The sequence below is a fragment of the Eupeodes corollae genome, chromosome 1 (assembly GCF_945859685.1).
Source record: "Eupeodes corollae chromosome 1, idEupCoro1.1, whole genome shotgun sequence".
Taxonomy (NCBI): Eukaryota; Metazoa; Arthropoda; class Insecta; order Diptera; family Syrphidae; genus Eupeodes; species Eupeodes corollae.
Genome location: NC_079147.1, coordinates 221,033,227 through 221,051,338, shown reverse-complemented (window position 1 = coordinate 221,051,338; position 18,112 = coordinate 221,033,227). Strand labels below are relative to the sequence as shown.

The 18,112-nt window shown below is 31.6% G+C and overlaps 1 long non-coding RNA gene across 1 annotated transcript in view; it reads right to left on the bottom strand.

The window, feature by feature from the left end:
• LOC129938839 (uncharacterized) overlaps window positions 1-18,112 on the bottom strand; it is a 204,390-nt gene that overhangs the window by 84,728 nt on the left and 101,550 nt on the right. The window contains exon 2 of the long non-coding RNA XR_008780488.1: window positions 14,651-14,680. This is a non-coding gene — a long non-coding RNA (uncharacterized LOC129938839). The remainder of the gene's footprint in view (window positions 1-14,650; window positions 14,681-18,112) is intronic.

Below are 18,112 nucleotides of genomic sequence, written 5' to 3'. Positions count from 1 at the left end.
TAAATGTCCCAAAAACAGAAAAAGTTAAATTTTTGTTAATAAACTTTTCATATCTATTGATATTAAGGCTTCGAATCTCTTGGAATTCGAAGTAAAAAGAGATTCTGAAACTTGTTATTCGTGAGTGCCACACAAAAGTTTCCTCCCAACTTATTTGTTTGGCTCAATTTGTTTTTATTTAATTTTTAGACAAATTATGTACTTAAATGCACCTATATCCTTAAATTCAAGAATTAAACATTTTTTTCTACAATTTTAAAGCTTTTTACACTCCTTCAAGATCAACTTATTTTCTATCATCTACTAGTAAGCAGACTGATAGCGATAATAATAATAGACTCCCGAAAATTGAATTAAAAAAAACTACGTCAAAAAAATCAAGACAATTCTTCATATCAGATCCTCTCTCATTTTCTGAGTTTTTAAATTTGTTTGCGTTCTTCGCAATAAATGGAAACAAGAATAGTTTACATTATTTTTGAAAAAAAGCTAAGTTTCAAAACAATTTCTTACATTTCTGCGTGAAATGCACCAAAAACCCTCTTAACTTTTAGCTATTGAAATGTATAAAGGTTAAAATGCACATTATGTTATTTTAATTTTGTCAGAAAATTTTTAAGTGGTGAGTAAAAACTCATCTATATGTTAAGTCGGCCTCACCATATTTATAACTTCATATCCCGTCTGTCTATTTGTCTTGCTTAAAAGTTTGTCTATATGTACTCGTATCAATTTTTACCAAATTTGCGTACTATTTTTTGTAGATTTGATTTTTTATGAAAAAACGGACTGTTGAATTTTTCTATAAAAAATACTGAATATCGAAAACAATATTTTCTGTGAAATAAAATAAGTTTGAAGCCAATATTTTTTTTTTTGAAAAGCTATTTGAGTCGAAAATAAATTATTACCAATTTTTAGTATTGTTTTTTTTTAGAATTTTATTTTTTGTAAAAAAACTGTCAATTCGATTTTTTTTAAATTTTATCGAATGTTGAAAACAATATTTCTTATAGATAAAATTAGTTTGAAGCCAATATTTCAAATTTTTGAAAAGATATTTAAGACGAAAATCAATTTTTACCAACTTTTGTTAAGTTTTTTTTTAGGTTTTTAATTTTTTGTTCAAAAACTGTCAATTTCATTTTTTTCAAAATTTTACTGAATGTTAACAACAATGTTTTTTGAAAGATAAAAATAGTTTGAAGCCAAAATCTACAATTTTTGAAAAGATATTTGAGTCGAAAATCATTTTTTACCAACTTTTGTTAATTTTTTTTTGTTTTTAATTTTTTGTAAAAAAAACTGTCAATTCGATTTTTCTCAACATTTTTCGAAATATTCAAAACAATATTTCTTATAAGATAAAATAAATATTAAGCCTAAATTTTTACCAACTTTGAATAATGTTGTTTTTAGACTTTTATTTTTTATAAAAAAATGTCAATTCGATTTTTATCAAAATTTTATCAGATGTCAAAAACATTATTTTGCAATTCGGATATCGAAAGATTCCACTCCACTCTGAACGAGCATATTAGAACATTTTCAGCTGATGAAAATAATACAGACACTTTGAGAAGTAAAGTTTTAAAAGCAATTTCTATATATAACAGAACAAAACATTCAACAACAGAAGAAAGACCCATAGATTTCTTAAATGGTAATATTTCTAATGGACAATATCCCAAAATCATAGATTTTATAAACAAAAACAAGGAAAAATACATTAACAAAATAAATAAAAACAGAAACGACATAGATCTCACAAAAGAAGAACATAAATACTTGAAAAATAGAAGTAGCAATAAACTTAAGCCAGTTCATATAGAATCAGACCCAGTAGTCGTAAATAAAGATTATTTGCAAAATGAAAAAGGCAACAAATTTTATAAATCTCAAGTCAAGAGAAAATACAAATATGAATCATGATTTTCAGGTACCATTACTCATAATAATTATATTATTAACATAAACAAAAATAGAAAGACAAAAACTAGAGGTCCAGGATTTGAAAATCGGACAAGGGTACATACTAATAAGAGGTGAAGAAATTCCAATAATCGAAAACTATTCAAAGATTCTACATGTAATAAATTTGACATTATGGACGGACAATCTCGAACTAATACAACACAACGTAGACAAACTCGTCTACAAAAACGAATATCCAAATATTATCCATGGACTAAACCAATTAAAACGCGAAATTGAAAGTCTCACTGAAAAGAATAGAAAGAAACGAGCGTTACTTAATATAGTAGGAAAAGGTTTAAAATACTTAACAGGGACAATGGACTATGAAGACGAACAAGAAATCAAAACCAGACTTAGTTTAAACGAAGAGAACAATAAAAACGTAATAGACGGACTAAATGAACAGGTTAAGATTAACACGAAACTTTATGAAAATATTTATAATGTTACGAAACACATTAATAAACAACAAACAGAAATAAAAAAGCAATTTTCAACCATAAACAATGAAATAGACAGAGAAAACTTTAAAATAACTGCAATACAGCATGCATTTCAGATACAGTATGATATACAATTATTAAGTGACCAAGTTAAGAAAGTTAAAGGAAGTATTTTACTAACTCAACTAGGTTTCTTAGGTAAAGATATTTTATCACCAACAGAAATTGAGAAATTTAATATAACCCTTGAAAAACTTAAAGACATAAAAAGTACAACAATTTTGCATGAAAACCAAATAATATTCATTATAATGATTCCTAACTATGCTATAAATTTCACCGGGTATATATTGAAGCCATCCCAAATCTTAACTATCTTGAACTATCTACTATGTATAAATCAATAATAACTGATGGAAAAACAAACTATGTAGACAAAAATAAAATTTAAAAAAAAGATGATTTAATAGTCAAACTTTCAATTTTGTTAAAAACGCAAATACAGAAATTAAACAATTAACAAATAATATTGTTATTTTAAAAATATAAATAAGACAGAAATAGAACACAATTGTAATGATTTTAAACTTGAAATATCAGGAAACTATGCTATAAAATTTGAAAACTGTATTATCAAAATGAACAATGTTAAATACGAAAATTTCATGTATTACGAAAATTTTATCATACCTAACTTAAGCAATGCAAAAATAAAAAATATTGAACTGAATTTTTCCACGAAAGAAATACACGCAAATCACATCAAAAACAGCAAATTAATCGATGAAATAAAATTTAATAATAAAACACATACAAGTATAAATTACAGCTTTAATGTTTTGCTTTTGAGCTTTTTAATGGCGATTTATATAATTTTTAACAAATGATGAAACTAATTTAAAAATTAATATTTAAAAAAATGATTCTCCGGAGCAGAAACTTAAGGGGGAAGGTGTTACGTCTGAGCCTCCACCTGCAACCCGAATCCCCCAGTCACTCCCCTTTTGCCTAACGGTACACTCATAACGGATTCCCACTCCATTTTTGCATACATTGCTAAACGTGTCCGAAATGGATACACCCACTTTTCCCCAACACATACCACAAGCGCATCCCGTTACCTTTAATCGTGGGAAAGTTCAGTTAACACATTTTTGCAACATAGACAATAAGAAACCTATATAATGATGTTAACAATTGTTTTTATCTAAGTTCTAATTCGACAATCTAACAGTGAGGTGCAGCCTAGCTGAAGACAGCGGCCTCACTTTTAGAACATAAAATGAATTGTACCTTCTTTTATAAAATATTAATAAAATAAAATAATAAAAAAAAAGAAAAGAAAAACAATCATGTTTTTTTTAACTCAAATTCAAACTCAAAACTATAATTCTATTACTCGTTGCCGCAAACTAAAAAACTTCCATAGTCAAATAGCGAACTCAAAACAGAATAAATAGGAACAAATCTCGTCTATATAAACATTTGTTTGACGTGCAAAAGTGTTAGCCTGGATAATCAGAAAAAAGAAATTAGCATCTCTATAAAACGTATTTTTGAAAGTAACACATTCCAAAAACTAGTTTTAGCCATCCTAGCAAAAAATTCTCTTCTGATTTCTTACGTTTATAAAATAAATTGTTGCAATTTTTTTCTAGTAATAAACAAACAGCAAACAGTTTTATTGACAAGATTATGGCCGATTAAACCAAGCATAAATTTCAAGCAGTGCATTATGTTCTAGCAGTCCCTTTCGTGAAGCTTAATGACTATACGCTCTCTAGATATCAAGTTATGAGTTATATAGTCGACAAATTCAACACAAAATTCAAACATTCAATTCAATTAATTCCTATAACTAGATATTTGCATCATGAATCCAGTCTAAGAGCTACAACGTACTCGTAGATTCTATCAATTAGAGCCTAGCAGTTAGATTTGGCAATGACAACATAATCTAGTAAAATAATTGTATCGCACTTGTTAATAACATTTAACCAGTTCTTTTACACTTTATATCATATTCCTATGGTTATTTTCGTATTTCTTCAACATACCTATTAACTGACCATTCTTTATCTTTCTTGTCCTTAATGGATCAAATAATGAACCTCTAGCACGCGCCTCTTGTAACCTTAAACATAAACCACTTCAAAACAAGATTACATGCCCAGATAGTGCCTGATGTGCCCTCATCTTCTTTTATATGGTAACGATCACAATTCATTTATACAACAAAAGTATAGATACGAGTACATTAGAAAGCATCTAAAATCTGAATTACCAATCAATTTTATTATATCCATTATTGGAATAATATAATGGAGAAAACTATGCACGTATTGAAGTGACATTTTGTAAGTGTCATTTGGAAAGAAACAAGGTGTTCTTCGTAGTCGCGTCGTCGTGCTTCGGTCGGTTCACCTTTCAAAAGACCAGCATACATTTTGCATGCACTTTTCACATTAACAGATACAGACTGTGTTATCATAGACTTAGTATTCACAATTCGAGAAAAGAAAGTGAACCTTTTGACATTCACTGACTAGTAGGGGCACATTTTTGGCAAAACCCCCTAAACCAAACAACGGAAGCACTGGCGTTGAATGACGATGGCGCTGCGCTGATGGTAACAAAGGTAATGTTGTTGCTTCTGATGGATGATGATGGTATGGCCTTCGTCGTAGTATGGATGGTGCATGTCAATTGTTTCTATTATGGTCGTTTTTATTTTGTGTGTGTCGACAACATTTTGAACAAAATAATTGAATTGCTGTGATGGTCCTTTTTGAATGTGACACATTTGCGGCAAAGTAATAGAGTGTTCCATGTTCCGAGGGTAAATGGAATTATGCGGACAATTATACGGGTTGAAAGGTGTGTTTTTACCAACTTGATCTATGAGTGTCAGAATAGCACAGGGTATCGAAGTGACATATCTGATAAAAAATAGTTATATTTAAGAAACATGATGGATTAAATAAAAATGGGATTCAACAAAAAATTAAATGTTTTCCCTAATCAAGTGAACATATTTTTTTGGTACAACATGTGTTTCCAACAACTTTCATTAACAAAGAGTAGATCAATAACAAACTTATAGAAAATTTGCTAATTTTTCGACAAGAGAATCGTATGATTTCTTCTCTGAATTAAATAGGTATTAAAAAAACATTTTCTAAAAAAGGATTCTAACATTAAGAAGATAATTGAAACATTCTACAAAAAAAAAATCAAATTTACTTGTTAAACTGTATGCTTTCTTCTTCGCTTAACCACCTTTTGTTTGTTTGTATTAATGTTATTTGGGAATTTATACGAACTATTTATTTTTCAGTAGAAGAACAACTAAAGTTTTAAAGAAAACTACCCCACAGTGCCTGACGCTAAGACACTCACGTCACGTAAGAATGATTTGACTTATCTAAGATATTATAGATTGACCACTGACGGTTTGGTGCAATAATATAAGTGTTATAAAATAAGGTTTTTTATGATCTTTTCCTTTACAATTGTGTACATTTGTAAATGTTAAGTATTGTTCTTAAAACAAGAATTTATATCTCTAAACAATTTTTTAATTAATAACAATTACAACATGTTAGCTCTAATTGGTAAATATATTGACCAAACAGTCCTTCCCACTTAAACACCTCACATCGCACTCAATTATTTTAATTTTAATATTTATTATTTCATTTTTACCAATAACATATTGAAAAACAATCGTTTATAATAAATATAGAGTTCTAGGATGTATTGCTCTCAGTTCTAATCGGTTTTCAAATAAAGATTTTATTTTTCACTTTTGAAGATGTCATATTTTGATATTTGGCAAGTCATTTCTGCTATGCTTTTAGTAAAAATGGGAGGATATTTGCTTAAGTGTCATTTTAGGACATGCAATTGCAATTAACCACCGAGATTGAATTTATTGTACGCTTTGAACATACTAGACTTTAAACCCAACAACAATAATTTAATGTAAAATTATAAAATTTAATATCAAATAAATTTAACAAAATTTGAAGAAACTAGACAAAATTTCATAAAAATTTAAAAGGAAGTTATTGGCGTAAGTAGATGTGGATGTAGTACCCGTGGTACAATCGTTAGTACGTTGGACTTTCATGCCAGAGGTCTTGAATTCCATTCCGGCCTGTGCCATCTTAACTTATTTCATGTGTACTGCCTCCTGCCAGGAATTGATAAATTCTCCAAGAGTTATTCTTGTCATGAAATGTGCTTTCTCAAATTACTTACTTTAGTTGTGCTCCTGGGCATCAAGTAATAACTTTCGCCAGCTTACTCGGTCTCTAGTTTGCTGCCTCCAGTTTCGAAAACCAAGTTGACGTGCGTCATCGGCCTGAACTTGATCACTCCACCAGAGATGAGGCCTGCCTCTACTTCTTGTTCCCTCAGGCTTTGCGTTGAATACCTTACGGGCTGGAGCTTCGATGTTCATTCGCTCGATATGCCCTAGCCATCTTAAGCGTTGAACACGCAGTTTTTTGACCAGTGGCAAGTCGCTGTACATTTCGTATAGCTCATGATTATATCTTTTCTGCCAGATGTTTCTTTGCCTGTCGATTCGAACTTTCCTCTCGAAGATACCAAGGGATCCTTCATCGGCCTGGTAGTAAGTCCATTCTTCTGCACCATACAGCAAGACTGGGATGATTAACGTTCTGTACAGTGGATCTTTAGTATGTCGCATAGGGCCTAATTCCTCAACTGCTTGCTTAGGCCAAAGAAACAGCGATTAGCAAGGGTAATTCTGCGTTTGATCGCCGCGCTGATGTCATTTGCAGAATTAACTGTAATGCCCAGATAAACAAATTCGTTTACCACCTCGAAGTTATAAGTGCCAATTGTCACGTTTTGACCACAAGTCTACGGTATGAACCGACTCTATTTGCCGACAGTAAATACTTCGTTTTGTCCCCGTTAATGTCAAGACCCATTTTCTGCTAGGAAGTCGATAAGCCTGAATGTGATGTAGTGTAGGATAAGTTTTCCGATTGACGTACCAATTTTGCCATCTTTCTCAATTTTCACATCACCCTTAGAGTTCTGCTAGGGCATCGGCAAGCTGCTCTGCTTTGCGTGGGCGGTTGAGTGTAGCAATATCTGGTCTTTTGCTCCTACTTCCTGAGAAGGTAACTCAGTTGTCACAGCTCTAGATCCGATGGATCCAACGTTCGTGGTTAGTTCACCTTTCAGCGGGAACTACTACGATTTTGCACCACAAATTATTCGTTTAGATTTGGCTCAAAAACTGTAAATTTCCCCCATCAACAACAATTTTCGCACAAGGAATGGTTGAGAGTTGAAAGTCACTAGCTCCCAGTTCTCTACAGACTGTTGCGCCACTCAATTTATAATTTATGTGGAGTGAATTTCGCAAAACTGAGATGTGAACAGCAAAAATAATTTGTTCAATGTTTCCATCGCACAACATATGAGTTATGGGATTATAGTAGCTATAGATTGTGCGATGAAAAGGGATGCGGTACGGATCTGAGACAACGTCAAATAGTTACAAAAGAAACTAGATTGTACTCCTTTGACCAACGTTTTATAAATCCGAAAGTTGAATTCTTCATCACAATATACTCTAATATCAAAAGCAGAATCAACTTCAGGCACTAAGTCACCATTGGAAAAGTAGCTTCTGGGGGAAGGAGAGAGCGTTTGCGTAAGAATGTCAAAAAGACATTAAGCATTTATAAATGTTCATATCGTCCGCGGAAATATTTAAATCACAATCGAGCAGTTGATTACCATAATTGAAAGCCAAGGTAAAAAAAATGTCCTTGATGGCTTCCTTGTGGCCTGGGTACACCCAAAACTGTATATGAAAAGCAATAGAATCAGACGATCTAAAACGTAAAATATACTTTCAATTAAACAAATAGGATTTATTTATGAAAAGAGAAGATAACACTAAGCTTTTTAATACAAAAGGCTTTGCTAAAATTTTCTGGAATTTGCAGTGAAAAGAAAGGTCTTCGTAGATATTGATTTCAAACGTTGGCGATATCATATCTGGGACCTTTTCCACGATTTCAGAAATATGCCTAGCAAGTAAAACATTTTGAATAACTGAGTTAAGGGATAAATAAAAGCATTTACACATTATTTTAGCATCAGGACTGATAAAGTAATCATCTTTAAGTTTTTCAATTTAACCAAATATGTTAAAAGAAAATTTGTGCTTTAATTAATGAAACTAGGTTCGATATCACAGTTGGTATAAAAATAGCTATCACAGGAGGGTTGAAGAACGATAGTATTATATGTTAGAGAGTGGGTATCCATCTGATTTTATTTTTGCATTAATAAACTCAATAAAACATATTGTATTAAATAGTATTTGATTTATATGTATGTATATGCATTATAAGGTTGGTCGCAGAGGTTAAAAAGTTTATTAGAAGCGGTTAAAATAGCTTTAAAGTCGAAATTCTGATACAATTTAATTTTTCAGCTTGCTAAAAGACCTTTGTTGAACCAAGGGTGTAAGGTGGACATATTTTTAAGTGGTAAAAAAGGAACAAAATAAGCAAATCAGCTGAGGATCTCAGAATAAGGCTGTAAGTGCATTATCAATTATTTTTTGAGAATAGTATTATTTATTGAGTAGGATGTTTAATTCTTGAAAGTTGGCCTTACGAAAATTGAAATTATATTCAGTTACAATGCTATTATTAATTGTTTTATACGAGAAGGGCATAATAAGAGAAGATCTACCCCCTCTCACACGATTTTGTGATTTAACACCTATAGACTTTTTTTTCTTTGGGACAGCTATCAATTTGAAATGGAATTCTAGGATGTGTCTATCAAAAGACGCAAATTGTTCAAGAAAAGAATATGCACCCGTAGCTATGGCGGCCTTTTGTATGATATCATTTTCCATTGTTACATTGGTAGATTTCTCTAAGAAATACTCATTTTTCTTTATTTGAAAATTAAGCTTCTCTTATCGGAAAACCCTAGGTTTTGAAATAACAAATTTTGTGTTGAAAATGACAAAACTTTTTACCACTTATTTACCTGAAGCATTTAATCAAGAAACACTGTAACTATCCTGCTCAAAAATACCTCCCTCTATTTAACTATAAATGTTCATAAATGCTTTGTTTATATTTAACTTACCTTCAAAAAAGTATACACATGAGAATTAGCAGGTGGTTATTTTCTAATTCCATTACATATGCAACAAACTCCTTCTGGTTTATTTTTTCTTCTCTAAATTCAGATTCCTATACTGTACTACTTATTTCATAGCCTTACACACACAAGTGTTTTCTAGTCTAATCAATCAAGATTGAGCAATTGATAAACACGAGGACATAGACTTCCTAACACACGTCAATAGAAAATTTACTAAAGGTGAAGAAAGGTTGAAAAAAAACATAACAACACTAAAGGAAGAAAAAATAAAAATAAAAAAGGACAAAACGTTTCCACCTGCTCACGATTCAAAAAGGTTACTAAAGGACAATGATCCTGATAAGAAGTGTTTTATAAAATTTTAGAAGTTGGAAAAAGTAGAATGAACGAGTTATATCACCTTTAAATTAATTGTCTTCACATTAACATACTAATAATTTCTGTGGAGAAGAATTTAAAATCAATTGATAAAACCTACGACATGTGTTTTCTTTTTTTTTAAGAAAATGTATCACGAGTGGGCATCAAACATATTGTGAATGAATTTCGACTTTTCTTCAATATTAAATTCAAAGTGTGGATAAGTCGATGCGGCAGCAGATGTTTTATTGTTTTCCTTTATTTAAATGAAGTTAAAGGATAAATAGTAGTCTTTCTCTTGATAGTCATAAAACGGAAGCGGACATCAATTCAAAAGAAATTTAAATTCAAGCAGCAGAAAAAACGATAAAAGATGAGGTTAACTAATCCGTTTGTTTGGAAAACAATTTCTCTTCGTGAATTGCTAATCGATTTTGAATAAGTATAGCTAAAAGTTCCCATATGTCATTTTGCCAATTCGATTGTCAAAATAACAAATTGTCTAAATTATTCGAATTAGGGCATAAAGTCATTAGTTTGTGTCTTCCTTTAACTAATGGCGTGAGAAATATTACTCCAAAAACCGAGACATTCTATTTTATTTGATTTCGTATGCAAAATTTGTACAAATAGGCCTACAATTAATAAATGTCAAAATGAAAGGGTTGCATTACGTGCTTCATTTTCTTTTTTTTTTGCATCAATAGATTGATTTCCGCGTCGTGTGAAATCGTCACCCTCTATCAAAATGAACGCACTTATTAGCATACTCCGCCCTTTGTTGACGCACATCTCACAAAAGGGTTCATCCTCATCTTCCTCAGCCGGATTTGACAACTTTGCAATGCGAAAAAAAAGAACAACCAAGAGATAGTTTTCTTTCTCATTTAAATGAGATTACGCATCAAAGTGATAAAACGATATACAAATGAAATTTGCTCGCATCAATTTATGCAGATGCGGAGATTCTGAAAATTTGCAACGAAACGTTTGGGCAAAGAATTTAATAAACAAAAGGATTTAAATCGACAAAACGACAAGATCAATCAAATGACTTTGAATGACAATAATATAAATTGAGGGTTAGATTTTGTAAATGGGATTGTATTCAAAGTTGATGTGGCAGCGCAGTGTCCTCGATAAAGATCTGCTTTAGAGGGACGATTTTTGCATTAGTTTTAAAAGTAGGCTAAAACAACTAGTGAGACGAAGAGGGGTGGCTAATGATAACCCTTCTATATGGACGTTATATAGGTAAGACACTCATTTGATTTGTACTTGATTTTTAACACACAGTAGTTTTGAATGATAATATTATAATCTTTGAGTGTGTTTACAGGATAATAGGAATATTGTTTAACTATAATCTTACATTTTGTGCAAAAGTTAATGGAATGAAAAAGTTGAAGGAGTCTTGAGGTTACATTTATAAAGAGGGCGATCATGTTGGAGGAAAATTTGATTGATAATCTAGCGTTCACTTGTTAATTATAAACGAATTATTTTCAACACTTATGTGAATAAAAGAGACGTTGTGTACAAACTTGCTCCTTTTATTGAAGAATTGACTTGAAATACAATTTTAATTAATTTGAAATGGGTTTAAATTGATTTACTTTGAGAAGTTTTAGGTTATAAGAAAACCAAAAATCTATACCTACAAGAAAATCAAATTTTACAATATAAATAACATGAATTTAGAGTATCAGATAATAAGACGTCAAAATGTGAACGATTGAATTTAATTGATGTCTCTAAGTTTATTTTGTTCGTGAGATATTTAGGTCAGCCAAACTTCTTCCTTTTTTAAATAATACAAACACCTAAACAGTTTTTGAAAGTGCTTTCATCACATTTTGATTTTACTAGCTGAAATGCTATTTTTTGTTTGAGTCAATATCACAATTGGTTCTTGAAGTATTGAGTTATATACAGTTACTCCCAAAAATTGAGCGTACACTTCTAGTGATGGAAAAAATAATAGAAACCAATTTTATTTTTACTGAACCAGTCACATTCTTGCTTTTGCAGGAAATAATAACTTATGTGCCCCACTGTATATGATCGATCGAAAATGGTACTTTACTATGCTATCGCTTTTAAGCGCATTTCGTTGCAATAAATAATTATTATGGTAATTTTTTGAACGACCTCATGTTTGTGCTGGAAAAAAAATAGAAACGCTTTTTTGTTTAAAAAAATTCATGAATAAAAAGTATTTAAATCTAAAATAAGGTAATTTAATTTGTTTATTTAAAAAAAAAGTGTCAAAATAGCATTTATAGCGAAATTTGTTTCCTAATTGTTATTGAAACTTTCATCATGGTTCGCGGCTAACATTGCTCAAACGAAGAACGAGAGTTGATGAAAAATTAAAAAAGAAAGCAAATCAATGGCGGAAATTGCAGGACTTATGAATTTTTCAAAAAAGAAAGTATTTACCGCCATTCATTTTGAACCTTAACAGCAGCAGCGCGGCAGAAAGGGGTAACCATTGGATGCCTTATTGGTACGAGAATATTTTTATCCTCGGAGGACCTTAGGAAGGAGTTAAATGCTCCAATCACAAGTCGGACGATTAGAAATAGACTTGAGGGTGCATTTTGCAAGGAAAGTTCCACTGCTCAGTCAAATTAATATTTAAAATCGAATCATTTTTGCGAAAGCGTATTCAATGCAAATGTCAACTTGGAAAAATGTCTCGTGGTCAGATGAAACAAAGATAAATTTATTTGGATCCGATGGAAAACTTAGTTACGGCCCCCAAGAACACCGCATACGATCCCAAACACACGATAAAGACCTATAAGCATGGTGGTGGCAACATTATGCTTTGGAGATGTTTTTCGGCCTCAGGTGTGGGACCAATTTATTGGATTAAGGATTTTTTGACAACTACAGGTTACGTTGATATCCTTAAAAATATAATGTTGCCATTTGCCGAAGAAAACATGTCGTTTGTGTGTGAGTATATGCAGGACAATGACCCCAAACACTAACGCCGACTCGCAAATCAGTCGTTCAAGGTCAACAAAGTCCATCTAATGGAATGGCCGTCACAGTCCCCGGGCTTAAATCCCATATACTATCTATGGGGAATATTAAAAAAGAGGTTTTGTGGATTTAAATTCAAAAATAAAGACAAGCTGTGGGAAAAAGTGCAGGAAGAGTGGTACTCCATTGAGCCCTTCATTTGTGCCAAATTAGTAAACTCAATGGGTCGGAGGTGCACCGAAGTACTAAAAAATCGTGGTGGCACAACAAAATATTTAAAAAAAATATATTTTAAGAAAAATTGTGTTATTTAGTTTTAAGTCTATTGTTTCTATTTTTTTCCAATGAAATTAAATTGAGTTAATTTTTTGTTATTTGAAATTTTAATCAAGTTTTTTCTTTTCTTTATTTTTGAAAGCGTACTTCAATATACTTTAAATACAAAATGTAACATAAAAAAAATTGCAATTCAACGAAAGAAACTCAAACATTAAAAACTAAACAAGTCGTTTTTATAATTTTTTCCATGACTGTATATAAAAATAAGTAATTTGTACTTTTAATATTTCTTACTCTCTGTTTTTAGTAAATTTAAATTTATTAAATCAAAACTTATTTAGGTTTGACGGAAGCAAATTGTTTAGAGATAGCCCAACACACAATTTGTATGCCACTATTAAACATGGGTGATATGAGAGTTAATGCTGCAAGCGGAACGGGAACCTTTGAATTATGTTCCAATAAAAAGAACCTAACTTAAGGCACACTTTAAGCAGCGGACCGCAGTCCCTTTGAGCATTTTTGGGAAGAAACCAAGCGAAGGCTACAGAACTACAACCCAAACTAGAAAAATCACTGAAAGTGAAGGTCACACAAATTTGACAAAATAATACCAGCGTCTTTCACAAAAAAAACGTGTGGCCCTACAAAATATTAATCTCCCAATTTTACCACACTTTAACACTTTTTCTTAGTTTGATCTTCAAGTCAAGCGTATGCTTTATTTTTGTTCATCTATTTGAAGAGTTTTTAAACTGTTGTTCTTTTAAAAAATGTTTCTCTTATTTATATAATCGCAAACATTAAATAAAGCATATTAAAAACAAAAACAACCAAAAACATTGCATTTTAATCGTTCAAAATAGAATTTTTCTTGGTAGTCTTTTATTATTTTTAGGGGTAGTTGGAAAGATACCATTTGAGCAAATTGATAAACAAATTGATTCAAATGTTGTGCCATAAATCGAAAAAGTGATTGCATATTTGATTTTTAAATACACAACCAGGCTTACAAATAAATAATTCAAAATCACTCACAAAACAAAAGAGCTGACATACAAACTCTAAAATAGATATAAAATTAATAATCCTGAAACGGGGTACAGTTCATCCCTGTTTTGACCAATACTATCCATTCGTATAATTAAATCATTTCCCTTTGCCATTAAATCCTAAACACAATCCCAATCATAACCTTATGTAAACAGACAAAATAAAGTATTGCATTCTGAAATCATATCCCATCAACTTTTCACTACTCGTTAATATATTAATACGTGTGACATACAAAATATAAATGTAAACATCGATCGTTGCGTGCAAATACGATCGATGCTTAAAATAGAAATGTATCTCTAAGAAGAAGTTCAAGTAAAACATAAGCTAATATTTGATAGTTAGTCTTAAGAAGTACTCACCAACAGATAGTTGTCTCCGAACAGCATTTTCTGAAATAAATATATTGATTAATAAAATAAAAAATCGATTGTTATTTCAACTAAAGATTATAAAAAGATCAACATAAAAACTTTCCCAAATGGCACACACATGAATCTTGTAACAATTAAGCTAAAAATCTTGATACATTCGGGTTACTTTACAGTTTTCTACGAAAATGTTTCTGAATAGTTTTAAAATTAAAGGAAAATATACAGAAGAAGAAATATTAAAAAAAAAAACTGATCCCCAACTTTTTGCCACATTTCATTACAAATGGTAAACTTAATACTGACCCAAAATGCACTTATTTTGAAAACTATTTGAGATAACGCTTATATAAAACTTCTTGTTTGTTTACTAAACATAATTGGTAGTTGAGTTTCAAATTCAATTCCTGAATATTTATATCAATTTAAAACATACCAATAACATAACAAATATTAACTAAGCCCAAACAAACTTCCTGATGCATAAAGTACATGGAGAATCTAAAAAAGAAACGTTAAACGTTTCAATTTAAATATTGTACTTTGCCATATGTCAACAAATTTGAAATTTCGAATATAGTTTTTTTTTCAACATGTTTATTTTATTCAGTGGGTATTTATTCGACACTTAAGCATACACATATGTTGGTTGTGTAAACCGTTTACAAGTTTATAGTGTCAAGTACTTCTGACAATTATTTTGTGGTGTTTTGTGTTGTGTTGTGTTGCGTTGACCCAGAACAAAATTGAAATAGTGTTCTTGCAATGACATGACAAATAAATATCATGTCACGCATGGCTTAACACAATTAGTCCATAACGAATTTTGTTAACCCTTTTAATTTGCAAATAAAATAAATTTATTTATTTCAAGTTTATGCATGCGTTTGGGTTTATTAAACATTTACAGTTTGTGTAATGAATTTCAGAACACAGTAATTATAAAATCTTTTAAAAATGTATCCTTGTGAAAAGAAGAGTTTTAATACATTTTCTGTAATTTTACAAAATTGGCCAAATGTCTATAGAGCGTACTCCAAGTTGGGCGAGATCACTTTCGACTTGTGTGCGCCATCCACCGCTTCCTCGACTACGCTGTCCTGTGAAGGTAGATTCGAATAATTTTCGGGCAGGAGCATTGGTTTCCACTCATAGTCTATATTAAAGGACCGTACATTACATGAAGCACTTTTCTCTCATGCTCATCTGATGATGAGTGTCTTATATAGTAACACTCGTGATGTTCAAGAGCAAGCTTTCATTATGGTTAAAACATTTATGACAATTATGTGTGAAACACAATATCGGCCTATATGACCACGTTCTTTGGTATACCTTTATTCGATGGCCCATGTTTGTAATGATTCTTAAATTGTTTTTGACTCACATAATATGTGACCATGATCATATTATGATCATGGTCGCCATTGAGTATCCTGCTCAAAAGAGGTATTGTTTGACTAGAAAGTCAAACCGACACATGTTAGAATAACATTTCGTTCAACCCTATAATACCAATCTCTAACCAAAAACAGTCCATTATAATTTATAATATGAAATACCATAAAAAACTATTGAAATGCTGTGAAAAGAGTTTTCAGGTGCTTAAAGAATATTCCGGCGTATGCAATGAAGAATCAAAACCTAGATTTCAGAACAGACTAGTTCAAAGATCAACAAGAGGAGACAAGAGGTAGAACCCCATATTGCACGATAAAAGAGGTTCAACATAGCGTAATACGATATCTGCACAGCTGTACTTTGGCTGAAGCGTCAAGTTCAAGCGAATCGCTTCAACCGCTCATAGCAGCAGCATGGATATCTGAGCGCTCGTCCGAAAAGGTAATGATAGTCAAGCTCTCAAAAAAAACATTGCACACACACTACTCAGCACATAAATATACAGAGTAGAGAACACAGCACCTTGAGCTACTAGACTATGTAAATTGATAACAAAACAAGGACAGAAGAGAAATAACAACAGACAGAAAGAACACATGACAACAGCACGCGGTAGGCTCACTGATGATGCTTGATTTCGGTGATCGATGGGAACCGAAGCTTTATCAGTGACTAGGCTGTTGCCTTCCCAAAAAAAGGAGACCTGATGACGGTAACGACGGTTGTCTTATAAGGCATAAGAGAACACTTTGAAGCAACACTTGACTCTAAACAAGAAGAATTCCGGAATGGATTATCTTACATTGATAATATCAAAATCTTCCGGATTATCATCGACCAGTGCGTTGAATTTCCATCACAGTCAAACATGAGCTGCATACTGTCACCAATTTTGTTTTTAATGATGATAAATAAGTTATGTGCTACGAGCAGCCTTGACAGAAAACAGACAACATACCTAAAACCTCTAGACTACAAAGACTATGTACATATATGCTGGATATCTCATAGGATATGGAATCTCCATCAAATAGCAACAAATGTGAGGAGAGAAGCCGAGATCATCAGGGTGATAATAAACACTGGAAAAGTAAGATGTTAAGCCTCACAACCTCCCATCTTCTCTCATATACATTACTCAATAACCAGTAGAAAAAGAACAGCGTCTTTAGTAATTTGAAAGTAATGCTTCTCATAGTCAAGGTAACAACAGAAGAAAACATTGTGATCTGTATCGAAAATCGAAGGCTCTGTTATCCATTGTGTGGAACAACTTTCCAATCAATAAAGAACTATATAGGATAACAGGTCAGGAACCTATTGGCAATATTATACTAGGCACAAACGGCTCTCAAAGGTATACATAGATCAGACAATGCAAATAAATCCACTCTCATAAGGCAAAACACCTAAAAGCACGTGGAGAAAAACAGTCAAGTAGGAATTTTCAAGATTAGGGAAGCGCTAGATGGAGCTCAGACTAAAAAGAAAATGGAAAATACTATGTAAGGAAAAAGTTTAGTGAGTTGTAAGATTAGGAGTGATTTCGGGAAAAAAATACGTAAAATAAAGAAAGAAGCGCTTATTTTTCCAATCCACAAAAAAGCAAATAAAATGGAGCCAGCAAACTATAGATTAATTTCTTTCTGAAATACATCCTACAAGCTGACTTCAGTTTGACAAAATGTTTGGATTAGGAATTTCATACAAGTTCGGATGGGGACATCATCTGGTAACAAAGGCTGCAGTATGGGATGGAGAAAATATTTCGACATGGTTTGAAACGAAGACAGGGACAATGGAAGGTAGTATGCTGAGTATAAACTTAAACAACTACGAATCTTTAATAATAAGCAGTAAATACAAAGGATATGAATATTTAGCGGAGTCAACATAAATGTATCCAACTCAAGTGTGGGGTATAGCAAAAAATATGAAACTGTTGAAAAATTGCTCTGATTTTATATAAAAAGATTACCTTTGATGTGTGAATTATGCAATATTGGTGAGAGAGAAAACATTTTTTATCTCAAGGGTAGATATCTACTGTCC